We start from the raw sequence: 27832 nt of genomic DNA on the forward strand, positions 1-27832 counted from the left end.
GGTGTCTTTAAGCAATCTTTAAGCATTCTTGAAGATGTGTTGCCCCCAGAATTGGCATTCTTTGTGAGTGTTTTTGTTCCAGGCTTACTACAGAGACAACAGTGGGTGTTTGCCATCTGTGTAGATAGAAACCCCTGCTGTGCTCTCCAGATTACAGAAGAACTTCTCCATTGCATTCATTTGTAAATGTCAGGTATGGATATAATATAATTTAGGCTTCCATTTCTGCTTTTGATTGCCTCATCCACTTTGCTGGGAATATCACACTGTGAACTTATGAGAGCTGTAAAAACTGGGTAGTTGCAGGAAAACGTCTTCAGTCAATAAAATTATGCACTACATACTTTAGTTCAGGTTTTTCTAAGATAATGAAGAATTTATTATAAAACCACATTCATGTGGAACAGATATTTAGTTGAGTGCAAAGGCTTGGCACTTTACTACAATAAATAAATAATGCTACAGTAACATGAAAGAAAAAAAGAGGAGGCGCATACTGAAAAAAAAGTGTTTAGAAATGCAGTATTCATACAAATGCCTGAGCTCTGGAAATGCCTGAGCCAAGGCCCACCATCAAAAATATTTGTTATAATTGCCTCACAGATCTCACACAATTGCGTTACCAAACATCAGACATCAGAGCATAAGATAACATGGCCGCGTTAATTTCGTTTCGTCTGCATGCTGTGAGGTGCAAGTAATTTATTATATATGAAGAAAAAAAAAACAGTGACTGTTGCAGCAACTTCCTTTTTTTATCCATTTTAATATTTAGGGCCGGTTTATCAGGAACTTTTATACAAAAACAATATCAAACTTCCAATCGGGCAGTTGTTCTGAATACCAGCATGGCTAAATCATATACTTATATGTCGATATTTAAAATAACAACAGCAGAATAGCTTATTTGATATTGCTATTGATAATATATTCTATTCTATTCTATGAAAAATCCAGTCTCCATGTGACATTTGCAAATGAGGAGCCAAACACATGCGCTACATAAAATATGCAAGAGCTCAAGCACTAAGTGCCCTGCTACAGAAAAGAAATGTGTGTATCATACAACAAAACAGCTTCCGTTTCAGTCCTTGAAAATGGCAGGGTGTAAAAGCTTAGCTGACAAGGAATTTATTTCAAAAGCAGGCCTGAGACATCACCCCCTGTAGCTTACATAGGAACAAAGTGGGGGAAGAAATCCAATTTGAACAAGAGAAGAGTGGGACAGATCCACCTCAGCACTAAGATTGGGAGGTTCAAAGAGAGGTGTCTGTCACAGAAACAATGGTGGCGCTGTCACAATGACATCTCTTACTGTGGAAGAAATGGACATGTGATACTGGAATGAGAAATGAAGGTTTGTGCTCTGAGCATTTGTCACCCATGCTTGTTTGTGGAGTACAGGGCGAGGCTGATATTAGGTACTGCATGTCATTAATCTCTGTTCAAACAGTATTTTAACCATGCTGAGATTCTGGCACCTGCTACTGTCATTTACATTGATTTGTGACTCATAATGAATCACAACATAAATGGAAATTTAAAAATCCACCCCTCCACAGTAGCTGTCATTTCTCATTCACCTGCCTCATGACACCAAAGAACCAAAAATGTTCAATATCATTGACATCTAATCTGCATTATGCTTTGCAATTCCTCGTCTTTTGTGGAATCTTGTTTTTATAGTTTTTTTTCTTCTTTTTTTTCTGTCTTGTCCATTTTTTACATTCCATGTTGAAAGATCATAAATATCTCTTCTTGGGTTCACAGTTCAACTCGCCTGTGGCTACATGTTACAAAAAGAGAACATACAAATGCCCTCTGAGATCTGAGAAAAAGGCCATTTTACAGAGTGAAAATTCTCAAGCCCCAGGCAGTCGTTTGTTGGCTTCAGCCTTTTATAGAAGTTTGCTTACTCCCACAGTGCATGGCAGTCATTATGATATTCAGATCAACAGCCTTGACCAACCCTCTTCTGTTGAATGAAACATAAAACAAGCTTGCACCCTATGAGAAATAATTAACAATGCATATCATTCATCAAATGCTAATGGACAAGAATAAACAACAGCAGTCTCAAAACATTGTCGATTACACGTTTGAAGATAAAATGTCAATTTTCACCCCAAAAAAAATTACAATTCTGTCATCATTTACTTACTCTGTATGAGAAGATGTTTTGAAGAATGTGGGTAACCAACATTTTTTTTTTCATACTATAAAAAGTCTATGGCTACCGCTACTGTTTGGTTACCAACATTCTTCAAAATATTTTCTTTTGTGTTTAGCAGAAGAAGAAAAAAAACATATACAGGTTTGGAACAAGTGGAGGGTAAGTGAATTATGACAGAATTTTCAGTTTGGGGTAAACTATCCCTTTAATCTACAGGTGCATCTCAATAAATTAGAAAGTCGTGGAAAAGTTCATTTATTTCAGTAATTCAACTCAAATTGTGAAACTTTTTAGTGAATTGTTGGCCTTCTGGAAATTATGTTCATTTACTGTACATGTACTCAATACCTGGTAGAGGCTCCTTTTGCTTTAATTACTGCCTCAATTCGGCATAGCATGGAGGTGATCAATTCGTGGCACTGCTGAGGTGGTATGGAAGCCCAGGTTTCTTTGACAGTGGCCTTCAGCTCATCTGCATTTTTTGGTCTCTTGTTTCTCATTTTCCTCTTGACAATTCAGTTCAGGTCTGGTGAGTTTTCTGGCCAGTCAAGCACACCAACACCATGGTCATTTAACCAACTTTTGGTGCTTTTGGCAGTGTGGGCAGGTGCCAAATCCTGCTGGAAAATGAAATCAGCATCTTCAAAAAGCTGGTCAACAGAAGGAAGCATGAAGTGCTCCAAAATTTTTTGGTAAACAGGTGCAGTGACGTTGGTTTTCAAAAAACACAATGGACCAACACCAGCAGACGACATTGCACCCCAAATCATTACAGACTGTAGAAACTTAACACTGGACTTCATGCAACTTGGGCTATGATCTTCTCCACCCTTCCTCCAGACTCTAGGACCTTGGTTTCCAAATGAAATACAAAACTTGCTCTCATCTGAAAAGAGGACTTTGGACCACTGGGCAACAGTCCAGTTCTTCTTCTCCTTAGCCCAAGTAAGACGCCTCTGATGTTATCTGTGGTTCAGGAGTGGCTTAACAAGAGGAATACGACAACTGTAGCCAAATTCCATGACACGTCTGTGTGTGGTGGCTCTTGATGCCTTGACCCCAGCCTCAGTCCATTCCTTGTGAAGTTCACTCAAATTCTTGAATCGATTTTGCTTGACAATCCTCATAAGGCTGCGGTTCTCTCGGTTGGTTGTGCATCTTTTTCTTCCACACTTTTTCCTTCCACTCAACATTCTGTTAACATGCTTTGATACAGCACTCTGTGAACAGCTAGCTTCTTTGGCAATGAATGTTTGTGGCTTACCCTCCTTGTGAAGGATGTCAATGATTGTCTTCTGGACAACTGTCAGATCAGCAGTCTTCCCCATGATTGTGTAACCTAGTGAACCAAACTGAGAGACCATCTTGAAGGCTCAGGAAACCTTTGCAGGTGTTTTAAGTTGATTATCCGATTGGCATGTCACCATATTCTAATTTGTTGAGATAGTGAATTGGTGTGTTTTTGTTAAATGTGAGCCAAAATCATCACAATTAAAAGAACCAAAGACTTAAACTACTTCAGTCTGTGTGCATTGAATTTACTTAATACACAAGTTTCACAATTTGAGTTGAATTACTGAAATAAATGAACTTTTCCAAAACATTCAAATTTATTGAGATTCACCTGTACATACAAAATATAACTTACATTTTTGGATTCCCCAAGTAGCATAAATTCAGTCAGCTCAGCCAATATATTTTTGCTTTATGACTGCAGACAAAAAAGGTACACTGTAAACGATGCACTGTGCCGTGCAGACAGACTTTCTCTAAATACATTTTTGATTTCCTTCCATATATTTATTTGGCTCATACTGAGCCAAAATAACTATCTCACTGAGTGGGTGATTGTTCTGCTTCACCAAGCGAGTTTAGTACTAGTACAGAGCACTTGTACAGTGCTTGTACACCTGTACAGTGGCTTAATCTCTTCTGTTTTTCACAGAAGCAACAGAAATTAGTCTTTGGATGAACTGAATTTAATTGTGCACCGTGGTTCCACATGCTGAAAGTGAGTTTTCGTTACATGAAATTGCCTTGTAAAATCAATTACTATGTATAGCAGAAACTTACTATTGAATTGAGTCCAATAAAATAGGAAATGCTAAAGTGACTCAATGATTATCTGTATGATTGCTAGAAAAAAATAGGCTATTGTACTTTATTGTACTCATTTGCACAGTAATTGCTCACTCAGTAAATCATTATTAGGTACAGTCTTTATAACTCTCAGCCTAAGCACAAGCTCAGCATGGTAACCCTCAAAATGCCAACATAACTAGGATATTAAAATCACCATGAAATTAACAATTTTAATTTTTATAGAATATTGCCAATTATTTTAAATGATTTATCCATGCACATCTTTATTTTATTTTATTTCATTTCATTTTTAAGTTTTTTAATGCACCCTCATAATCTTTAATCAAAACATCATCTTCATTAACATCAGCACAATGACATCTCTTCTCAGAGCGAAGGCGGCTCAAATCATCCATCCCCTCCAGCAACCTGTCACTCAAACAAGATCACAGCAAACAACAATCCAATCAATCCCTGATGGAAAATATTAAGTCCTACTCCCTACATTTTTCTTGTTCTTGATTCACTTATCTATATGCCTCAATAGGGAAGAAAATACTATCACAAAATCGATTTCACGCATAAATACTAACTGAGTTTCCCCTTTTTCAAACGAATGCAATTATTTCACACATTTACCACATCCAGTCTCAGGCAAAGCATGCTGGGAACTGGAAACACCCTTCTCAATTTCAGTTAATGCCAACAAAATTATTCATGTAGTCTCAACACAAATGGAGTAATTAAACATTTATGTTACACATTCACTTGCACTGCACACAATGAAATTAAGTAAAAAAAAAGCTGCTGCATTAGTTTATTTTAAGCTAGGTAAATTGAACAAACAGCTTTTAATTTTATTAGATTTTTTAAAGTGAGGAACAGTATCATATTTACAGTGTCATATTTATCTTTGTTAAATGGTTTACACATAACTCACCTTTTACTGTTTTTATCTCTTTTTGATTTACTAAGCAGAAATCTTTTAGACCAACTCTGCATGACATTGTAAACCTGTTTAGTTGTTTGCAAAGTTCAGATGCTGCTAGACACACCCGCAGAGATATTTTTGACAGTTGTTTTTACCTGTATTTTAAATTATGCATTGCACTGCATTGTGTTTTAGGGTTAGGTCTGTAAACTTAAACGATAATGTCCTGGCAGAAAATTACCAGTAGCTTTTTCGTTTTCCTACAGATTGTGTATACTATTAAAGGTAGATATGTTAAAAACAGTAATATTGTGGAACATTAAAATTGAAAATAATTGTTTTCTATTTGAATATATTTCACAAAGTAATTTATACTATAATGGCACAACTAAATTTTTTACAGGACGCTTTGAATAATGGAAAATTTGAAAGCGTTTATTTGAAATAGAAATCTTTTGTAACATTATCTTTATGCTCCCTTGCTTAATAAAAGTTTTAATTTATTTCTTTTTTAAAAAGATTCTTCATTAATGCTAGTGTATCACAGAAAACATTAAGCAACACAACATCGATAAGAAGATTCGGCAAATCAGCATTTTAGAATGATTTCTGAAGGATCACGTGTCACTGGAAACTGGAGAAATAGCTGCTGAAAATTCAGCTTTGCCATCACATTCACAAGAATAAATTGCATTGTAAAATATTTTCAAATAGAAACCAGTTCTTTTAAATTTCACAATATAATGCATTTTTTGGTCAAATAAATGCATCTTTAGAAAGTATAAGAGACTTCTTTTAAAAAAATCTCAATTATTAGAATCTTTTGATCAATGGTGTACATTGCCTAATTGAATAGTATCTGGATACTACCAGCTGAAGGTAAATATGTGATTGTATTTTCTGCCCATCGGTCTTGTAACATATGGTATTACTGCTCATCTTCTAACATCAACAGACTTTGCTGATGTGGCTCAAATGGTGCCCAAGTTTGTGTAAAAACCACAGAATTGGCAGCAAATTCATGCACACTAGAAGAGACCTAGATCTGCAAGTGGCTTGGTGGGCTGTCCAAAAACAAAAACAAAAAAACACAAAAACAGTCTCAACATGACAGCCACTCAAGCAGGTCATGTCAAAAGAGCTCTGGAAATGGTTCCTTTAAATACATACATCCATTTTCTCCTTTTCAACCCTTAGCCCCCATCACACTATCCCTCGACAACCTCTTAAGAGTTTTTGGCATTAATGTGTGAACATCCACATTGTGAGCCAAGACACTCAGGCCTCATTTCGCAGTGGGTCCAATGGACATATGGAAGTGGCAGTTTTAGACAGTATTGTCAACGCTGGGGAGTGAGTCGCCTGCAGTGCCACACATTGCCTGAAAAAATATCTGGGACATGTCAAGAGGTGTCACTGGCGCTTTCATTTCTTTTGAAAGAGATGTGTGAGAGATACAAAAGGCTTTAGGAATAAAGAATATTAAAGTGACGTCTATTCATAGTTTTTATGAATACAGAGGCCCGTAAAGGAGGGCATTGTGGAAACCGTAAATGAGTTACTTTATCTGTTATGTATGGAAGCCCATTTCTGTCACTGAATTTAAAAAGAGAGACAGACAGAGAGAGAGAGAGAGAGAGAGAGAGAGAGAGAGAGAGATTGCAAGATATATCTCAATATAAACTCGGAATTCTGACTTTTTTTTCTCACAATTTCTAGTTTACATCTAACAATTCTGTTTTAAAAGGTACCTTGAACTTTTTATTTCTGACTTTTTTATATCTGACAATTCAGACTTTTTTCTCAGAACTTTTTTCTCTCAAGTGCAAGTTTATATCATGAAATTGTAACTTTTTTCTCAGAATTGTGAGATATAAAATCAATAGAATTTTTTTTTTTGAAGTAAAAAAAAAAGTCACAATTCCTTTTTTTTTTTGTGCCAGAAACGGGCTTTTATAGTTAGCAAAATTCTTTTGAAAGCCCCAAAGAATCTAAAAGCCTCAATATGTTTCAAAGCTTAAAATAATAATAATTAATGATTAACAAATTAACTATAACAGTCATTCCTTTAGATTAAACTAAAGGGAATTAATATTTTAAACACCTTTGCTCCCAAAGATGATGAATGAAACAATGCTTTAATAATGCTTTAGAATAATTTTAAAGGCCAGTTGTTTCTTATGTAAAACGGTCAAGCTGTATATCTGGTGATGGCAACTCTAAACCATTTTGAATTGAAAAAAAAGTTATGTTAACCTTGGTTGCTTGACAGAAGCTTACAGTTGTTTATGATCCTTGGCTCATGAAATATTATCAGTGAAGAGTGTAACAGCTAGTCGCTCACAGTGTCTGCTAGCAATAGCCTGACAGCTCCTTTTGAAGGTGGGTCAACAATGTGCCCGCAAACTGTGCTGCCGCAACACACTGACCTGGGGCCTCTGCTGAATTCTTTATTATTTTCACCCTTCATTGGTTTGCAGAGGCTAGAGAAAAATTAAAGGGCCCTTCAGAGCGTGCAGTGTTGTCATTTGAAATGGATATCTCAATTGTGAAATTCTGCACTCTCATCACTCTCCATTTATATGAAATATGTACCAGAGCAAAACAAATGAACAAGCAAAGACGATGCTCCTTTGTAGGTGTCATGATGATTCATAATCCAGTTATGAAAAACAGAGAATGGACATGTATCACTTACCAGCCTGATAGGACCCTGCATCATTTTATGTCTGCGTAATATGCATTGAGTTTATTTTCTTTTGCTTTTGAGTGAAATAAACAAGAATTAATTCAATAGGACATGAATCCAGTAGGGCAGATGTTGTATTCATTGTGCAATGTTTATGTGGTACAGATGTCACTTTTCAATATTAGCTTAATAGAAGAAGGGAAAGGGTACTATTACGTATTATTCGTGTTCAGTGAAGTGCAGGGTGGAATGAGTCTTACTCAGCAGAAAATCCAGGTCACAAGATGATAAACAGCACAATCTCCGTCATCAATAAGACTATGCAATTTGAGAAGGAAGGAACAGTTCACTTTTATGACCTGTCAGCTGCCAGAACTGCTCTCATATACAAATAAAGTTATTTGTGCTTTGAAAGGCTAGCTTGTTTCTGACACGAATCTCACAAATATGAGTTTTTGCAAGACATAAACTCGCAATTCTGAGGAAAAAGTCAGAATTGCAACATGTAAACTCATAATAAGTCAGAATTTACTCTGAGAAGTCAGTTTTTATCTTGTAAAAAAGTCAGAATTGTAAGTTTATGTCTTGTGATTCCAACTTTGATTCTCAGAATTGTGGGGGGGGGGGGGGGGGTCTGAACTGTGAGATAAAAAGTTGCAATTATCTGTCGGAAACATGACGTAATAACGTGAAGTCTGAAATGGCCATCAAACTTTACATATGTAGAAACAGAGACCAGCAGAAGTAGATGAAATCCTCTACTAGATGAGATGAATGGGGCTGGAAATTATGATGGAAATCAGTATGATAATACAATTATCTTGGAATTGTTTGGAACTGAATACGACCACTGGACTGTTTCCCTGCCTGTAATTAAATTCATTTTCATGCTTTCCATGCTAATTTGCATTAGAATGAACAACACATGCAGTATCTGTAGACTTATTTGATTTCAGTATACAGTAGAACTGGAATATTTGAGTGCCACTCCAAGGCACAGAGACCAATATCTTTGGATGTCTCACCCTACAGCTATTTTGAAAGACTGAGTAAAACTAGATATTCAGTGCTTATCCAATAACAACATGTCTGTGAGGAAGAGATGCGATTAGGGAAATGGTTGCACTTCAAAATTTATACTAGTAGCCTTGACTTGAGTGTTAATATTAATTGTGCTTTAGAGACTCATACAATGCCGATTATTTGAATTTTTTTTTTTTTTTTTTTTTTTTTTTTTTGCAAGTGTTTCATGGGATTAGTCAGATGTACTTTGCAAATTAAACTCATATGACTTGAGCCTATCTTTGGCAACTGTAACTTTCCGAGACATTGTCTTGTCTAATGTAATGATTTTGTTACACATGATTATAATACTAAATGTAATTTTACTGTCAAGCAAAAAGTAAAGCAAGCCCTATTTGGTACTTTTAAATCTTTGAAGATTTCATGGTTTGAAAAACATGAATACCCTGCCTATAATCAGTATTTTAGTGCATCTACAGCAAATGTCAAAAGCTTGAACAGCGGCAATCCTTATATTGTCAGGCTCTGATGCCCAAATATAGCTAAGCGTTTGATCAACTCAGTCTGTTTGCCATTGACTAAAGACAACTATATTTCACTTGATACTGTCAGTTAATTCATGCTCCACATGACATTAGTAAGTTTCCAAGACTCGAGGATGGTAAATAACAGCTGTTGCTGTAACAACCAACTGTCATTACTACAAGATTTTGTTTGGCAGAAATGACTGTATAAAAGAGACTGTTCCTCTGTAACACACAACACATGAGGAGTGTTTCCAGCTGCTAGGTCATACAGTAAACTCATTTTGAGGGACAAAATAATGGACTCCAACTGCTTCTTGTCACCTTGGCGTCTGTCTGCCCAATGTGATTTTAAATATTAAAATATATTTAACAGCATCACATTTACTTAACACAGTTAATCCATCAGACTAATTTGACATCAATACAGTTTCATTCTGCAATTTATGCCGACTAGTTGAACTATTGTGACAGCACACAAATCAATAAATGAGTGAATCACACCACTATAACATCCACAGCGGCTCCAGTTCTAACAATTTAAAATCCTCAGGAGATCAGAAAGGATTTGCACATTTCTAAAGCTGTACATGTGTAAAAGGGTTCAAGATGTTGTCAGTGCATTACATGTATACACTTTACACATGACTACATTTCAATATGAATGAGATCAGCATGGTCGGCTACAAACTGTAGATGTCTCTCTCTTCATTTTGTAAAAGCCCTATTTATTGAGTTGGATGTGTTTCCAACAGCTGCAGAATCATGTCCCTGAATATCTAATAACAGGGAGTTACAAGGCTTATGGCTGAAGTTTTTAAGAAAACAAGTGATGCAAAAACGGCAAATGAAGTCAAACCACTTTGCATATTCTGCATACTTAAAGCATGCATTCAAATCAGGTGACCTTTATTTTATTTTGTTGTGATCATGCTAAAACTGAGCTACTAAGGTTTATTTTGCTCTCGCTCAGTACTGTGCCAGTGAAGATATGGGTCTTTTTCCTTGGACAGAGGAAAGTCATTTGGAAAGATGTGACAGTTTAATGGAATTGTGCACGGTAAACTCTGCGAGAGACAGCAATAGTGCCCTGAGATGAGCAGAGAAACCCCAAGGGTATTACTGTAGCTGCCACTCTTCTGCCTGTTACCAGTCTGATGAAACCTGGAGCTGAAGTCATACATCTTGACCATGCAAAGAACTTAGATGAGGACTGATCGCAAATCAAGTTTTTGCAGAGTTCACTGCAAAGGTTTGAGTCATATTTTTGGCATGTAATATCTGTTAGGAATGTGGGAATAATGGCAAGCAAATCATACTAACTAACTTCACATAACTACAAATTCACATCTCCACAATACAATAACTGCAGTTGCATTGGTATTGAAGACAGAAATTATGGTTACTATGGTAAAATTCTGTTTATGGGATTTACAAAAAAACACATTTGAAATGTTATTGCAAGTTTGGAACAGCTCCAGTTTAATTGTTGTTTAAAATTATGTTGTTGTTTTTTTGTTTGGTTGTTTTTTTAGGTCTTTGAAAGAATGAATTAGATTGCAATTCATTTAAACCTAAAGATCCTATAGGACAAATACGTTTTCTCATACTATATACACAAAAAATATAACATACTCTAAAATTGTTTCCAAAATAAAAAAAAAAAAACACTTTTTAGACCCCTACACAGAAAGTTTAAACCCCCTTGGATCAGAGGAGCCAAACTGACTGTTCTGCAAAGCAATTAGACACAGCTAGCTAAACAGCCATTTAGAGAATAACATGGACATTTACTGTTTCTTTTGCGTAATCCTCTGAAATGTCTGTCTTTCAACTGTTCAATACTATTTAATATGAGCAGCAGAGGTAAAAGCGTATGATGCTTAATCCTATAAAAGCTTGTAAGCCTTAATGCTTTTTCCTCTGCTTTTTACAACAAAGAGGAGGCAGGACCTTGTGCTCCAATGAGATCAATTAGATCCAACCTTTTTGCCAACTGGGAGAACCATAATAAATACAAAAGCAGGATCATGAAATGTCCTTGTTTAGAAATAACCAAAGATACTTAGGTAAATTAGCAGCCGTCCCAATGAGCATGTCCCTGGTAAAAAATCATTTAAAGCACAATCTTATTTTGTTGTTGTTGTTTTGAGGTACTGATTGTGTCGAGTAAATGATAATAAACTGGAATTACAGTCTGAAAACCCAACTCAAATTAGTCTCCATTAAAATTTGGCTGAGGTACCATTTGGGTTTTAATTGCCTCAGCAAAAAGATACTGATGTCACAGGTCGGAGCGGACCACAGGTGTTGCGAGTCACGCCCCTTCCCGACTTCCACCTCGAGGAGGTCCCAAGATCACCCCAAGGACCAGACACACAAGATAAGTTAAGGGTAATTTAAAACAACTTTATTTAAATTATTTAAAAAGGTAATCTAGGAAAGGAGAAAAGGGGAATCTAAAATTGATCTTCGTCTCTTGGCAGGAGGGCACTGAGCCTGAGAACTCTGGAGGTCTTTGGTAAGTAATCACAAGGGGAGGGGGGGGCAAAGGGCTCTTTCGTCCTTTCCCAGAACTTCTACCAGTCTCCTGACTAATCCTAAGTCCTTCCTTAGCGGCTTGATTTCCCGTGGCGCCCTTCTCTTCTCCTGAAGGCAACAGAACACACAATGAGTAATAGATAAAGCGGAGAAGAATGCCTTGTTCCTAGCTTCTTTGCTCTTTGGGTTGCACTTCACCAGCGTCTGGACAGCTCCTCCACTCCCATTGACCTCCTAGGTAAGTATAAGGCGACACACAAATCCCTGAGGGCACAGGTAAGTAACAACGGTAAGGATGGAGCAAGGTAAGTATTCAACAAGTGACTGTACTCTTCACGCTGGGCTTTACAGGGCGTATTCAAGGACAATAGCTTTTAGCTCGTACAGACAGGTAAGTATTCAACAAGTGACTGTATCTTCACGCTGGGCTTTACAGGGCGTATTCAAGGACAATAGCTTTTAGCTCGTACAGACAGGTAAGTATTCAACAAGTGACTGTATCTTCACGCTGGGCTTTACAGGGCGTATTCAAGGACAATAGCTTTTAGCTCGTACAGACAGGCAAGTATTCAACAAGTGACTGTATCTTCACGCTGGGCTTTACAGGGCGTATTCAAGGACAATAGCTTTTAGCTCGTACAGACAGGTAAGTACTCAACAAGTGACTGTATCTTCACACTGGGCTTCACAAAGCGTATTCAAGGACAATAGCTTTTCCCACAATATCCGCACAATACCTTGTGTTTGCTTTCGCACTTCACCTTCAAGCTGGGTCCAGAGAACGGAGTTATAGGCGGGCGTAGGTGGAATAGGTGGGCACCGCCACGGCAGCCTACGTTCTTTCCAACAGGAACCTTGTCTTCTCGGCCTGGAGGGCAAGTACAGACAACAGGGACACGGCACAGCACTGCAAAGCTTTAGTGCACACACGTCAAAGACAGACTCACCCACTGCACTACACACACTTCAGTGATTTTTTAAGGTCGGTACTCCACACCCGGTCGGATTTCGTCCTGGAGGAATTTGCAGTCGCTGTCACGGTAAGTGTTCCAAACTTTACGGTGTGGCCACAGCCAAATAACATCCATTCACCCACGCTCTACTTCGGCTCACCCACTCGTCTCGTCCTCCAACGATGGGGCCGCTCAACAAGCTGTTAATCACTCCAACAGGTATTGGTTATCCACATCCAAGTATGAGCAAGGAACATGTAAACAATCCAATGTACTCACAATCTTCGTGATACTGGTCCTCTCCCGCTCTCTTTCTCATCCAGATATACACAACAATCTAAGCAATCCAATGTACTCACAGTCTTCGTAATACTGGTCTCCTCCCGCTCTCTCTTTCTCTCCCCAGCTTCGTGCAAACGCCCAGAAAGGTCTTCGTTGTTCCACAATGTCACTATTTCTCTACGGCACCTTCGTACAACAGACACGAGTGAGTACGACTTCTCTCCATAAACTTCACTTTGGCAAACCTGTTCCAGTGGCCGTTTTCAAATCCTCCAATTCGCTTAGCGACTCCACAATTACTCTCATCTGCTTCGCCCTACTCCAGCGCCCAAAACACTCCGTCTCACTCGTGGCGTTCCTTGGGAGGCCAAAAAAAAAACACACCCTCCTGTATCCTCGATGCCCTCTTTTATACCCATGAACTGCCCCGTCTGCAATCGCCACATCATTGGACACAGCTGCTGCAGATTTCCCTTGATTTGAGGCGTTCGGGGTTTCCGGAAGTGACAAGGGCTTACACATTTCCGGTCCGGGCGGAACTTCTCCTCTCATTTTGGTTCCGCCCTCAAAGTCACTTCGTGACATCCTCCCCCGCCAATCCGTTCTAGTCCCTAGAACGTCCTTCTCCTGTCCAGTCCCCGTACCTCGCAGGGGGACGTCCCCGGTTCTCTCGTTGGGACCGACGGGGCGGGGACACAGGATCAACCCGGGCAGGCACATTCGCCCCTTCTCTTGGGACTACAGCCCATCCACTCACCCATGGTGCCACAGGCACAGGCTGCCTCGGAGTCTCCTCCCTGGGTCTGGGATAATTTGGGCAAGGTCGAATCATGTTCCGATGGACTGTACGCTCTGGTCCTGCCTTCCCCTCGGGCCGAATAGTATAGACTGGTTGGCCCGGCCGCTGCTGTACTACTACCACAAAGGGGGCGGCTTCCCATCGGTCACTCAACTTGCCTTTGCCCTGTCGCCGGTTATCCCGCACCAGGACTCGTTCTCCAGGGAGTAGAGGAGCTTCCCTGGCAGTACGATCATATATCCTCTTAACTTTTATCTGCAGCCACCTGTATCCGCTTAGTCACTTGCCCATATGCAAACTGCAGATGTTGGTGGTGACGGTCCACCCACTCCGTTAAGCTCACCTCCTCTCCCCTCGTCGGTGCCCCCAGCATCAGATCCACCGGCAGCCTCACATGCCTGCCAAACATGAGGAAAGTCGGGGCGTACCCCGTAGTACTGTGCACACTGTTATTATATGCCTGGGTCAAAGCAGGTAAAGCACTCACCCAATCTCCTTGTCGCTCCTGGTCCAGAGTACCCAGTAGACCCAACAGAGTCTGATTGAACCTTTCACACCCTCCATTTCCTTGGTGGTGGTAGGACGTAGTATGGGTCTTGGTGCATCCGTACAAGTTGCACAGCTCCTTCACTACTCGCGACTCAAAGTTGGGCCCTTGGTCGGAGTGTAGAAATTCCGGACACCCAAAGGGCTGAAAGACAGTCCTCCACAGTGCCATCGCTGTAGTGTTTGCAGTTTGATCCAGTGTAGGGATAGCCCAAGAGTACTTCGTAAACAGGTCTGTGACTACCAGAATATTTTGATACCGATCCGCAGGCCTGCCCAGGGTCAGGAAGTCCATAGCCACAATGTGCAAGGGGGCTCTAGCCTTTATCGGAACCAACGGGGCCTTAGGCTCTCTCCGTGCCTTATACAACATACAACGGGGACATGCTTGAATAAAGGCACCCACCGAAGCCTCCAGACCAGGCCAGTAGAAATGTCTGCGTAGCAAAGACACCGTCTTCTCCTGTCCCTGGTGCCCCAACTGATTGTGATATGCCACGAGTAGTGCCTGTACCTGGTCTTCAGGCACTACGACCTGGCAGATCTCGTCGCCCATCCCAGGATCATGGGTGACCCTGCACAGTACTCCCTCACGTAATCGTAGTTTTTCCCCATTGTCCCAACAACTTGCGGCCCGTTCCACCCTGGGCTTGCCTCTCTGCTGGCGTCGGCTCCTGGCCCTGCTCTAGCCAGCGGCTTACGGCCTTCACCCGGTCGTCACCTTGTTGTCGCTCTCTCCAGCGGTCGGGGTCCCAGCCCCAGCTCAACGGCATTACCTCCTGTTGGCTCCCTGGTGCCTCAACAACACCCACCATGCAACCTCCGTCCTGTACAGGGCCCGTCTCCGTTACCTCTTCCTCTCGATTCCGTCCCTCCGGGAGCCTAGACAAGACGTCCGCATTCACGTGCTCCCTTCCGGGTCGATACTGGAGCTGGTAATCGTAATTTGCTAGTTGGGCCACCCATCGTTGCTCTATACGGCTCCCAACTTCGCCGTCTGTAAGTGAACAAGGGGATTATTATCAGTAATTACTTGTACCTTTGCTCCCCACAGGTAGTCTTTAAACTTCTCACTCAAGGCCCACTTCAAGGCCAACAGCTCAAGTTTGAATGAGCTATAGTTTGCGTCGTTCCGCTCTGCGGGATGGAGGCTCCTGCTGGCGTAGGCGATCACTCGCTCCGCTCCTTCTTGTCGCTGGGCCAATACTGCTCCCAAACCCAAATTACTGGCATCTGTATACAGGATAAAGGGTAGATTAAAATCTGCATAAGCCAGTATCGGTGCTTGCAATAACTCCTGTTTAAGTTGTTGGAAGGCTGCCTCACACTCGGGGTCCCACATGATGGATGGGGACCCCCGGCCTCGGGGCCGTCCTGTCCCTGCCAGCAGTTGGTTAAGGGGCTTCGCGATTTTGGAGAATCCTTTAATGAAGCGACGATAGTATCCTACGAACCCTAAAAAGGACCTGACCTGTCTCACCGTCTTCGGAGCACTCCACTCCCGTACCGCTGCGACCTTCTCGGGGTCCACTGCCACACCCGCAGCGCTCACACAATGGCCCAGGAACTTTACTTCTCTCCTCAGCAGGTGGCATTTGTCAGGCTGCAGCTTAAGGCCGTACCGTTCCATGGCCTGGAATACCTCCTCGAGGTGTTGTAGATGGGACTCGAAGTCGGGGGAGTAAACTATAACGTCGTCAAGGTATACCAACGTTGACTCCATCAGCCGGCCTCCCAGGCACCTCTGCATGAGCCGCTGGAAACGTGGCGGGAGCGTTGCAAAGCCCGAAGGGCATCCGGTCCCACTCAAATAGACCTAATGGTGTGGTGAAAGCAGTTTTCTCCCGGTCTGCCTCTTCCACTCGCACTTGCCAATAGCCACTTGCCAAATCCAAGGTTGAATACCAGGCAGATCGGGTTAGGCTGGCCAATGAGTCTTCAATTCGGGGCAGGGGAAAGGCATCCTTCTTCGTGACCTGGTTCAGCTTACGATAATCTACACAGAACCTCCAAGCTCCGTTCTTCTTCTGGACCAGCACAATGGGCGCAGCCCAAGGACTACTACTTTCCCGAACAATCCCTTGATCCAGCATGCCTTGTAGCAAGGTACGAACTTCCGAATACAGGGTAGGTGGAATAGGGCGATACCTTTCACGACTGGGTCCGGCCTCCCCAGTGGGGATCTGATGCCTCACTACGTCTGTACATCCGTAATCCTCGTCATGTGTTGAAAACACATGCTGCCATCGGGTCAGAAGCTCCTCCAACTTCCGAGTCTGGGCTTCCTGTAACCCCTCCCCTCTTAAGGACTCGTTCCTGAGATGGCCAGGCATTCCCTCCCCCACCTTCTTCGGGGGTACATCCGACTGAGTCAAGGCAACCTCGACCAAGGTGGGGCAGACCTGTCGAAAACTTACGTCCCTTTCTTCCCGCACTTGATGGGGGCCGACCGTCGTTACTCTGGCTAACCGTTGATGCCGGTGCAGCTGGATTGGGTAAGGACTCTCATTTCGCACCTTCACTGGGACTCTTCCTCGGCGGACCACTGCCAATCCCCGGGCCACCTCCACATTCTGACAGTCTAGGTGGGGCTCAACTAACACCCCAGCCTTCAGGCCCATAATCTTGCTGGGGGACCCTCACCCATACGAGGGCCTCACTCCTCGCAGGTATAGAGAGGACATATCGGCAGGCCACTCGACCAATGTCCTCTCGGTCCATCCGTACCCTCGCCGTCTGAATTCGACGGCAGTCAGCAACAATTCGCCTCCATTCTTGTTGTTCTGCCAGGGGGATCGTCTTCACAGGCCTTGCCTGAAACAATTCTTCCCAGCACTCGGCGATCACATTCATCCCCAGCAGGGCTCGATGAGTCCCCAAGCAGTGATCCTGGACCACCACAATCCCCTTCTGGGGTACAACGATTCCACGAATCTCTACATCAGCCACAACATACCCGATGTACGGGATGTCCAATCCATTTGCCCCCTTTAGGGTCAGCCATGAGGGGTCACTTCCTTTCATACTCCGTTGGCCAAATACTTCTCGTGACAGGCTTTCAGAAAACAAGGTGACCTGGGATCCAGTGTCCACCAAACAGGATATTTTAACACCGCATACCTTCGCTTCCACCACCGGACTCCGTCCAATCAATCCGCCCTTCGAATCCGTTGTTCGAGATGGGTCTTCTAAAGGGGGCCCGACCACATGACCCACTGTGGCCGGTCGTCCTAAAAACCCCCCCATCGAGCCTCTTCGAGGTCCGCACTGTCGGCTATAATGTCCGGCCTCCCCACAACGGTTGCAGATGGGTCGCCCCTGTTCGTCCCATTCAAAGCGTGGGCGAGCCGGCCGACTCAATCGTCTCCCCGGGTCCCGGCCACCATCGGAATACGCTCGCTCTCGAGGGGCGTGCCTTACCTCCTGGCTAGGGGCCCCCTGCCGCAATTCCTCCAACAGCGTTTTAGACAGATCTTTCATCTGTTCACGGACATCCTTCATGAGCTCGGTCCTTAATGTCTGTTTCCAATCCACTTCGGGAGGGGCAGCTGCACTACTACTTACGGCCGCACACACAGGGGAATCTTTAACCTCGACCTGGTCGAGCTCTAAGGCAACTGCCTCCTTCTTCAGATCTTCAAACGTCAGTTCAGGATCTCTTCGGAACTGTACCCGTAGGCTCTGCCGCACTGGGCCTTCCCGCAGTCCTAGTAGGAACTGATCCCTCAGAAGGATCTCTCCGTCCTCCAGGCCGTGATCCGGACATTTTTGCAATCTGGTGAGCTGCTCCCGAAGTCGTAGTGCATAGGCTCGTATAGGCTGCCGGGGGGTCCTTGTTTACAACTAAAGAACTGGGCTCGGAGGACGGCAACGGGGGTGGTATCTCCGTATTGCTCGGACAGGAAGTTAAAGACGGACTGGGCCGTAGCCCGCACAGCTTCCGGGGCGGCCTGGACTTCGCGCCGCGCTTCCCCTTCCAAGGAGTTCAGTACAAACTGTAGCTGTTGGACTGCACTCAACCCTTGAAGCCCGGCCAAATACTCAATCTGGGCTCTCCATTCAGATAGTCTCACCTCTGATTCGGTGCCGCCATATTTCTGGACCCATGGGTTTCCCATAAACACAGGCATGACTCGGGGTGGGACTCCTGGCAGCTCGTCGTCGGCCATTGGGGGACCTTGATCGCTCCACTCGAGGTGGAATCCTGCCGACTGCGCCAAAATCTGTCACAGGTCGGAGCGGACCACAGGTGTTGCGAGTCACGCCCCTTCCCGACTTCCACCTCGAGGAGGTCCCAAGATCACCCCAAGGACCAGACACACAAGATAAGTAAAGGGTAATTTAAAACAACTTTATTTAAATTATTTAAAAAGGTAATCTAGGAAAGGAGAAAAGGGGAACCTAAAATTTTGATCTTCGTCTCTTGGCAGGAGGGCACTGAGCCTGAGAACTCTGGAGGTCTTTGGTAAGTAATCACAAGGGGAGGGGGGGGCAAAGGGCTCTTTCGTCCTTTCCCAGAACTTCTACCAGTCTCCTGACTAATCCTAAGTCCTTCCTTAGCGGCTTGATTTCCCGTGGCGCCCTTCTCTTCTCCTGAAGGCAACAGAACACACAATGAGTAATAGATAAAGCGGAGAAGAATGCCTTGTTCCTAGCTTCTTTGCTCTTTGGGTTGCACTTCACCAGCGTCTGGACAGCTCCTCCACTCCCATTGACCTCCTAGGTAAGTATAAGGCGACACACAAATCCCTGAGGGCACAGGTAAGTAACAACGGTAAGGATGTAGCAAGGTAAGTATTCAACAAGTGACTGTATCTTCACGCTGGGCTTTACAGGGCGTATTCAAGGTCAATAGCTTCTAGCTCATACAGACAAGTATGTATTCAACAAAGTGACTGTATCTTCACGCTGGGCTTACAGAGCGTATTCAAGGGCAATAGCTTTTAGCTCGTACAGACAGGTAAGTATTCAACAAGTGACTGTATCTTAACGCTGGGCTTTACAGGGCGTATTCAAGGACAATAGCTTTTAGCTCGTACAGACAGGCAAGTATTCAACAAGTGACTGTATCTTCACGCTGGGCTTTTCAGGGCGTATTCAAGGACAATAGCTTTTAGCTCGTACAGACAGGTAAGTATTCAACAAGTGACTGTATCTTCACACTGGGCTTTACAGAGCGTATTCAAGGACAATAGCTTTTCCCACAATATCCGCACAATACCTTGTTTTGCTTTCGCACTTCACCTTCAAGCTGGGTCCAGAGAACGGAGTTATAGGCGGGCGTAGGTGGAATAGGTGGGCACCGCCACGGCAGCCTACGTTCTTTCCAACAGGAACCTTTCTCGGCCTGGAGGGCAAGTACAGACAACAGGGACACGGCACAGCACTGCAAAGCTTTAGTGCACACACGTCAAAGACAGACTCACACACTGCACTACACACACTTCAGTGATTTTTAAGGTCGGTACTCCACACCCGGTCGGATTTCGTCCTGGAGGAATTTGCAGTCGCTGTCACGGTAAGTGTTCCAAACTTTACGGTGTGGCCACAGCCAAATAACATCCATTCACCCACGCTCTACTTCGGCTCACCCACTCGTCTCGTCCTCCAACGATGGGGCCGCTCAACAAGCTGTTAATCACTCCAACAGGTATTGGTTATCCACATCCAAGTATGAGCAAGGAATATGTAAACGATCCAATGTACTCACAATCTTCGTGATACTGGTCCTCTCCCGCTCTCTTTCTCATCCAGATATACACAACAATCTAAGCAATCCAATGTACTCACAGTCTTCGTAATACTGGTCTCCTCCCGCTCTCTTTCTCTCCCCAGCTTCGTGCAGACGCCCAGAAAGGTCTTCGTTGTTCCACAATGTCACTATTTCTCTACGGCACCTTCGTACAACAGACACGAGTGAGTACGACTTCTTTCCATCAACTTCACTTTGGCAAACCTGTTCCAGTGGCCGTTTTCAAATCCTCCAATTCGCTTAGCGACTCCACAATTACTCTCATCTGCTTCGCCCTACTCCAGCGCCCAAACACTCCGTCCCACTCGTGGCGTTCCTTGGGAGGCCAAAAAAAACACACCTTCCTGTATCCTCGATGCCCTCTTTATACCCATGAACTGCCCTGTCTGCAATCGCCACATCATTGGACACACCTGCTGCAGATTTCCCTTGATTTGGGGCGTTCGGGGTTTCCGGAAGTGACAAGGGCTTACACATTTCCGGTCCGGGCGGAACTTCTCCTCTCATTTTGGTTCCGCCCTCAAAGTCACTTCGTGACACTGACATTTGGGATCAGTCCTGAATTTGAAATCATTTTGGGGTAAATTAACAAAACTCTACTATACGCATCATCAACAAAAAAATCATAGCAACCTTTTTCCTCTTTGATTAATTACACCCCTCTTTCTGTATATATTTCCCACCACATCAGCTCATTAGTGATCATACAAATCCCCCCCTTAGTTTCTTTCCTATGTTGCAAAGACATTTATTTCAAATCAAATTCATATTCACGCCTTTTCACTGGGTTTCAATAGCTCAGTGAGATCGGTCAACCACATTTAGGGCCTAAGGCAATGGCCTCGCCTGAACTGTGGGTGTTAAATTGTGCTGTCAAGAGAAATCACAAACATTACAGCCTTATGCTGAGAGGCAGAAGGGGTGATTTGGAAGACTAATGCTGGTGTCAAAAGAGCTTTTGTTATTGCCATTGCTCACTATTGATATTGATGTACCCTGCACAGCCCCCTTTGGGTACTAGAATAAGGGTGCCGGTGGGCACTCTAATGATTGCAGCTCTGCATGGACAGTAGTGCAGAGATAGACATATGTGTGATAGCAAGATATGTGATGATTTCTGTGGCCCTTTATCAATCATCTAGGGCACAGTGGTGACAGTTTAGTGCAGCTACCACTTACAGGCTCATTGGATACAGTCAAACTGCATACTGTAGCGCAATGGGATATTATTTTTCCACCTACATTTGACAAGATCAGATTTAGTTTCTTAGCAGTTTTCAAAACATAACAAACATAATTTTTTGTAGTCCAATTTGCAGGTCAATGATTGTTACATAAATATTTTTTTTATAAATGTATCCACTTGTGTGGAAGAATGACAAAGCAAAGCAATCAGTTGAGAAAGAAAAATCATGACTGAGCTGTAAAGACTGCAATGTGAATGTCATAGTCAAACAGGTAGACAAACATTTGTTTTATTTGCCAGATTAAATAAAAGTGAAATTAATTTGAATAAGTAATAGAAAGATTTCATTATGAGGCATTAATACTTCCTAAGCGAAGAAGCCTTTTTGTTATTCTCTTTTTAATGTCCTAATCTGTATCCTCCTTGTGTTTGTCTCTGACCTCCTAACAATACTGCACTTGTTGCCATAGAAACATAATTTTCATCTCACTCACAGGCCATGCAATATAACTTCACAAACTGCACCCACATTCACTCTCACAATGGCACAGGATAAAGACTGAGGCGCATAACCATTCTTACATAATGGAACTCACACATAACAGTGTAAAAATTGACAACGGTCTTTTTAATATGATTGTATTTCTGACCGTTACTCAGCTTGGAGGGAAAGAGATCCAAATCAAGTGATGAGTGCAGTGTGTGAAAAGGGTGAAACAGAACAGCCGGAGATGTAGGCTAAAAGACAGATGGATGGGTAACTGAGGAACTGCCAAATAAAGTATTTTCCAACACTTCCTGTGTTGGAAGGTTAGTTATTTGCATATGGCTCAGAATTCAGCATGTTAACGAACGTTTTTAGAAAACACTTACATCAAATCTGTAATTAGTTATACAATATGCTGCATGCAGTGATACTTCATCAGATAATCATCATATCTATTTTCAGAATGCAGTCTGTGTTTACTAACATAACCATTGGGGAGGAAAGGCTCTGTTCTGTTATACCAGTTAATTCATTTTCTTCCTTCATTTTTGAAGTTTAATATTTCTTATACTTCATATTTAACATTTCATTTCATAGAAGCAATAAAACACTCAAGTAAAAATGGCCTTTAGCCATGACTATATTCACAAAATAGCACTTATTGCCTAATTGTGTTTATATATATATTAAATGTCATTTAACATTTGTTAATATGAACACAATTAGGCAATAAGTGCTATTTATATATATATATCATGAAAAAAAAACAGAGTTCATATTGTAAACTTTATATTGTAATTCCACTAAATTGCACAGAATGACACATTATATACAAGCCATATTGCCACAATTGTGAGACTGATCATACATAAGCCTACCTTTTTGAATTAAAATGTTTCAAAAGGTGATGATGAGGAATGGAATAACAATTATGTTGAACAAATAAATTTGATTAGCGCAGTTGATTTATCTACAACTCGGTAGAGTTTGACTCTGTGAATGATTTGACATGCTTTTCAATTACTTTAAAATTCCTTAAAAATATACAATAAATAGCTTTTAAAGAACTGCATAGAAGTATAAATATCTTTAATTTATTGTACAAATGTTTAGATTTATTGTTGGTTGAGAAGGTATTTAAGTGAGGTTTTGGATTATGTCATCATAAATCCTAATAATTAATTGGCGTAAATGCATTGAAGTAACCTAAAATTGCACACATTGAACATTGGCAATGATGATATGAATTATTGGCAGCTACAGTTTTTGAATACTGGATAAAACTTGCTCCAGGTTTCTTTTATGAAGATCAGCACACCTTTACTGATTGATTGCCAATTGAGGTTATTACACAACAGGCAATACAGTTTAGAGATACCTTGTAAATAGTTGTAGCATTTTTATTATGTTCTGAATTCATAATTTTTGTTATTTAATAAAATGTTTTCATAGTATATTATGTTACTTTTCAATGCAAAGTCTATATGATTATGCTGATATTGAAGGACACTGTCTGTGTGTGTGTGTGTGTGTGTGTGTGTGTGTGTGTGTGTGTGTGTGTGTGTGTGTGTGTGTGTGTGTGTGTGTGTGTGTGTGTGTGTGTGTGTGTGTGTGTGTGTGTGTGTGTGTGTGTGTGTGTGTGTGTGTGGACTGTCACTGGAAGATGAAGCAAAAATCTAAGTGTGTTAACATACAAGTTTAGATGGTGTTTAGCTCCATCAGCACCTTCAGAGGCAATAAGCCAGAAGTCTAATAGTTTCATACATAAATATGCAAGAGTGTCTCTTTTCATTTAAGACCAAAGGCATTCATCATCTACTTATATTATAAATAAATGATAAGCTTGAGAGTGAGCTCAACAAAAGTGGATGTAAGATTCACCATTATACAGCACCATTATAAATGAAAGCAGTTCATGAATATCAAACTCCTGGCAGAAGCTTGCTGGGTTAACTCTGTTTAGAAGACTTTACCTGCTATACTGTCCTGTTGCCCCCTGCAAATGATAATGGCCACATAATAATGCAGCGAGAGAAATTTGGAGTTTCCAGACGAAAGCAAACCTCTGACAGGCCTTTGTGTGATGTGGGCCCCCTTCTCATGCATAGTAATGGTACTGAGCTCTGGGCTCTGGGCTTGATTTCCTTATCTGCCTTTCTAATTATCAAGGCATGAGAAAGGTCATTTTGCTGCTAAATTATCTGCTATGCATTTGATTACCTAGCCTTCATAGTCGATGTAGAAGTGGAGTAACCTTGGCTTTCAGAAGTACTGACAATGATGCTTAGAACGGACACTTTCAATTCACACTTTTACTTCAAAGAATATCTTGTTTATATCTACAACTGTGTCCACTAAAGAGAGAAACTCATTGAGACTTAAAATATGTTTAATCAGACAGGTGATAAATTAAATGAAAAACCTAAATGAGGAGTATGGAAATTCTGTGTCTGTGTCTGTGTCTGTGTGTGTGTGTGTGTGTGTGTGTGTGTGTGTGTGTGTGTGTGTGTGTGTGTGTGTGTGTGTGTGTGTGTGTGTGTGTGTGTGTGTGTGTGTGTGTGTGTGTACTGTATATACATACAAATGCATATATGTGTGCATGTACAGGTACAGACAGGTGACAAATTAAATGAAAAATCTAAATGAAGAGCATGTGTGAGTGTGTGTGTTCATCTATTCTACTGATATATATATATATATATATATATATATATATATATATATATATATATATATATATAAAATCCTTATTTTGATATCATCCATTACTCATAAATTGTCAGTGAACTGACAAAAAGAAAGAAAAAAAAATGTCAAAATTCAGCCCAGATAATTTGCACTAATAATTAGCTTGTCTCTGAGTTTTGTTTTTTGTTTTTTCTTTAGTTCAACCAGCCTTTGAAATGAGATGATAATGAAATATGCATGGCCAAATTCCAACGGCCATTAAAGCAGATTTATATAAAACACTTTTGCCACTGCAAAGAATTTTCTCTTTAGAGGAAAACTCACAATCTTTGCCAGAAACATCTTTATAATTTGCACAAAAGGTTTTACTAATTAAACACACCTAATTCAGGTCATCAGCTCATTAGTAGAGACTTCAAGACCTCAAATGAGTGTGTCAGAGAAAGGGCTCCAGGATCACTGGTTCAGATCACAAAGCAGTTCAAGCTTGAGATGCCCTTCCTGCACATTTAGGCTGGCCACACACTTTAAGATTTTAAGGATTTTAAGTGCAATTTGCGGCCCGATACGAGGCTTGTTTACAAACATAAAAAAAAACCAATGACAAACATCACAAAAAATAATTAACTGCTCCCGTTCGAGATGGAGCGTCCCCAGCCTCAGATCTTAAATATCAAACATGTTTAATATTTATGACTCTTGATCGGGCAGCCTGTGATGTGATACCCACGACAGACAATGAGAGTGATTAAGAGTCATCTACCGGATGTTGCATGTTTTTCTAGCTGAAACTTAGCCACAAACATGCCATGAAATATTACCCATTTTCTTTTCTTTTTTTCTATTTTGTTTTTCACTGTAAAATAGTGTGTGTGTTCAGAGGATTATAATGCTAAAAATCAGTTGAAACTTTCATTATGTCTGTGATCTCCCAATCGGTTAAAATTTGAAAATCATCTAGTGTGTCTGAGGCTTTAGTTTGACTTAGGGCACAGAAACTGGGACTGCCAATTTACAATTCAAATCCACCAAATTGTTTGAATGTTTGGCAAGAGTTATCCTCACCTAAAGGGCAAGATTAGAGCTATCTGCATAGAGCAGACTAATCATGAATAATTTGACTCCAAAAATGACTTTTACGTTGTTTATTACCACACTGTCATATTTCTCCTCATGTCAGACATGCAAATGTTGCTCTGTCTTGGCTTAATTAGCTCCACAGTCACACAATTTTTAGTTGATCACTCGCTACTGGAGTTACTGAGAAGAAAATATACCCCAAAGGGTCTTATCAGATATAACATGATGATATCACTGCAGAAACTTTGCATTTTATATCATGACAAATTATGTGTAGAACCCAGTCCTTTCAATATTACATCAATATCAAGACTTTATTCTAAATCAGTATTATGGTTTAAGTGACTGTTCATTGTCTCCTGTCCTAGTCAGCTCTATAATCAAGCAGTTTAGTCACAGATTAATCACAGCTCTTTCTGGAATCATCCAATCTAAAACTGATCATATTAATCACATGCTAAAATCAGACTCATGCCAGAAATGTCCTACTCTGCTCCAAGGATGAATTACTGAGCAGTCTGTCACCACTGTTAATGAATATTAATTCAGTTGATTCAAATTGGTGGTTTATGTAACCTCGACAGGGTGATCTGGACCAAAATATTTACTCAACAAATAAATACCTGGACATGAAATATAGAAGTTATTTTAGAATCTTACCTGCATAATATCTTAAAGAAAGTAGTCCACTACAACATGCAATCAATCCAAGGTCATGTTCACTACAATCAATGATTAAGACAGCAGTTGCATTTGAAAGTAAGTTTGTGGTGTGATATGCAGGTCATCATAAAAGCAGCGCTGGATTAAATTAGCCACAAGGCTAATATAGTGTTAGCATTAACAGTGGTTTAAAAAAAAATTAAAAAATTGATTGACCAGAATAAAGAAACGAGTATTCTTGTATAGAGCTGTATAATAACAAGAATTAATAGAACAACTGAAAAATCTGGTCCTTCAAAAAGCATTGGGGAAAGATGCCCACTTAAGAACAATGTACATTTATGTTAAATTGTAATATATTTCGATATAAGTTTATCATGTTCAGGATGATGATGCACCCGCCAATGTGTTATTAAGGAAAATAAATAGAAAACTTTGCTAAATTAATAGCATAGCACATAATGTAAAACTCTTCCAAAGAGGACATCTTACAGAATCCCTGTAAAAGAGATTCATCTTAACGGCACATTTATTCTATGACTATTATATTTTAATTATGTATTTAGATTTACATATTTAATTGCCCATATTTTAATTGAAGATATGTCAAATTAAATTTAAATTAAATTAATTAAATTAAATTAAATTAAATTAAATTAAATTAAATTAAATTAAATTAAATTAAATTTAATTTTAATTTTAATTTTAATTTTAATTTTAATTTTAATTTTAATTTAATTTAATTTAATTTAATTTAATTTTAAATTTAAGATATGTCATAATAGTAACACTATGAATTCAAATTAATCTATTTCACTCAATTCGTCTTTAGGTTTCAATGAAAAACAAAGATGTTTAAAAGGTACATTATTGATAATAACCGCATGAATTACAGTAAGTATAACATTTAAAAATAACAACACTACATGCCACTTGGGGCCTTCTGTACCAATTCTGGGATGCGCATCTTACCCCAAATGACTCATTTTAACTTCAAAGTAAAAACAATTTAAAAAAAAAAAATTAATGTGTCCACTAGTCCCTTATTAATATATAGACACAAAAGAACATTAATTATCAACATTATACAATGTCATAGATCTCTATTTTCTAAAGACACAAAATTAGATCAATTAACTGCAAAACCTAACTAAATCTCACAAATATTAATATAAAGATGAAATTTAAAAAAATTAAACAGTGTATCCATTAATTGAAAGTGTAGAGATGAGATTTTATGCTGTCTATGGTTAAGAAAAAAAAATAGGGTTGGAGGGTCATCTTGCCCGGGAGCATCTTACCCCATCTTATCCTACAGCATATGTTTCAGAATTTCTCTCCATATTAAATGTCAAAGGCCTAAAATGATTTACATTTCTTTCTATTCCTATGAAGACAGCAGCTCAAAACGCTTAACTTTAAGGACATCTTGA

The 27832-nt window shown here is 40.8% G+C and overlaps 1 long non-coding RNA gene across 1 annotated transcript; it reads right to left on the reverse strand.

Annotated features, from left to right (window-relative positions):
• Positions 1 to 11920: 11920 nt before the first annotated feature.
• On the reverse strand, positions 11921 to 12813 carry LOC122145467. Its single transcript, XR_006160350.1, has 3 exons — positions 12725 to 12813; positions 12162 to 12227; positions 11921 to 12071 (listed from the first exon to the last, which is right to left on the reverse strand). It is a non-coding gene; the product is annotated as an uncharacterized LOC122145467 (long non-coding RNA).
• Between the last annotated feature and the right edge of the window lie 15019 nt (positions 12814 to 27832).

This window comes from Cyprinus carpio, chromosome A7 (genome assembly GCF_018340385.1).
Source record: "Cyprinus carpio isolate SPL01 chromosome A7, ASM1834038v1, whole genome shotgun sequence".
Taxonomy (NCBI): Eukaryota; Metazoa; Chordata; class Actinopteri; order Cypriniformes; family Cyprinidae; genus Cyprinus; species Cyprinus carpio.